Genomic DNA, 2,346 nt, shown 5'->3' on the forward strand with positions numbered 1-2,346 from the left:
TTGATGGGTGCTGACGAGTTGATGGGTGCAGCACACCAACATGGCACAAGTATACATATGTAACAAACCTGCACGTTATGCACATGTACCCTAGAACTTAAAGTATAATAATAATAATAATAATAAAAGAAGCTGTATGTCTCACCTTCCTCATTCATAGAAGAAATTAGTGATATCTACCTAGCTTTTCTAACGTGGCTTTGAGTGATTTAAATTACGCTAACATTTACTGAGCTCATTAGACCTTCTCATGTGAGATAATAAGATAATCTATGGTAAAGTGCATTATAAACTTTAAAGTGCTATACAAATGTTAAGAGATAGTTCATCACTAAGAAATACAGAGATTTACACAAACTGCTCACAATTTAGGTCAAATTACAACACAGACAAACAATGACGAATCATACCATTAGCTATGTGTCAGACAATTTGTTGTCGCAAGTGTTATTCAATTACAAAACTAAACTGCTTACGTCTGTAAAGCATTTTTTGTGTGTTTTGCCCAGACAGCATTTTTGTCTTCTCACAGCTTTAAAAATTAGGAATGTTATTTCTCTCAATCCATCTCAGTGAGTGAACAACTTGGTTTTAGCAAATTATGCAGTGAGTCAGTAGTGAAGATGGGCTGTGAGAGGGAATCTCTGAATTTTGAGACTATTACTTAGCACAGTAGGTTCATGTGCCTCTGGGGATCATTGAAACTCTCTAAACTGGGGAGGTAAAGAGACCAACTGTATATTTGATGTCTTACTATTACTAAACTTGGGTAATGAGTAATTTTGAGACATGTCTCTCAACCTCTCTTTCTCCGTAAGCTGTCAGTCACATTTTTTTTTTTTTTTCGATTGGGAGATTGTTTCTGGAAAATGTAGGATACTGAATTGTTCATTCTTTCAGGGAATAATGCCTAATTTTGCCTCTGAGAAGTATGTGTTTTTGGAATTCTGTGAGGAAGAGGGAGAATAAACTACTTTTGTTATTTTATTTATCATTTAGGGGAAAATAGGCATGTCCTTTAGATAGTAGAGGTCAAATGATATATTGATACATGATAAATATGAAAATACTAAAAAGATCTAAATAAAACACCGTTTCTGCTATATAAGGGCAAGTGGTTTCTGCCAAGCACATAGTCTATAGTTTCCTAGTTATAATCTTTGACTCTGTACTCAGTCAAACTAGATTTGAACCCTTGGATTTGCCACTTCTTGGGTGTGACATCTAATTCTCCTCTAAACCTTTTTGTTTTTCACCTAGAAAATGAAAATGTTAACAGTGTCCACTACCCAGAGTTGTTTAGAGAATTAAATAATATCATACATTGGAAGTGTATAGCACATAATAAGTTCTCAAGATAGTGTGCTCCTATTATTATCATTGCAGAAGTTATTTCACACTCTAAGCCCCCAAAAGTATTTTAGAGACATAAAGTAGAGTTAGGATTTTTGTTCAGACAATGGCAACCCCTCTTCAAAATAAAAGTGTAATAGAGCAGAAGAAGTATGAAACTTGGAAGTCTAGAGACTTTGGTCTTAGTCTCACTTCTATCATTAGCTGGTTATATGATTTTAAGCATACTGACTCAATTCCTAATCTTCCCACCTTTCCCCCCACATTTTCTTAGAAGTGGTGAATGCACTAAAGAAAGCAACAAAGTCACAATGAGTGAATAACTATAAACGGTATCTAGGCCCTCCTTCCAGTTAAAGTGATTAATGAAATACACCTGTGGGTGAAACCTATCAGGTCCATAGTCAATCCTAATCCCAGGAGTGCTGTTTCAGTAATCCCTGTCTCACCAGCATGGCGGTAGTTGTGTCTCATGAAATTCTCATGATCTTCTACTGACACTTGTTATTTTCTATTGGAAGAGTCACAACTCTGACATAGGTCATAATATTCTCTATACATCTTAACAGTTTCCACATAGACCTCAGGACCAACTAGAATATAGTTAGAAGTGGATTTATTAATGACCTTAAATCACAGTGATAATATGTTATTTATGCTTATGACTGCTTTGGGTGGGGATTCTTACTCTGCCCTGTTGGCTGGTATGATGGCCTAAATGTTTGTGTCCATATAAAATACATATGTTGTAGCCCTATCCTCCAGTGTGGCTGTATTTGGAGATGACACTGCTAAGGAAGTAATGAAGGTTAATTGAGGTCATAAGGGTGGGACCGCAGTTCCATAGGATTAATATCCTTTTAAGAAAAGAAACCAGAGAAACCTAGCTCTCTCCCTCCCTTGCTTTCACTCTCTTTCCCTCTCCTCCCCTCCCCTCTCCTCCCCACCTCACCTCTCCACTCACTCCACTCTCCTCCCACTTTCTCTTTTCGA

Source organism: Rhinopithecus bieti, unplaced genomic scaffold (assembly GCF_001698545.2).
Source record: "Rhinopithecus bieti isolate Rb0 unplaced genomic scaffold, ASM169854v2 scaffold_44748, whole genome shotgun sequence".
NCBI lineage: Eukaryota > Metazoa > Chordata > Mammalia > Primates > Cercopithecidae > Rhinopithecus > Rhinopithecus bieti.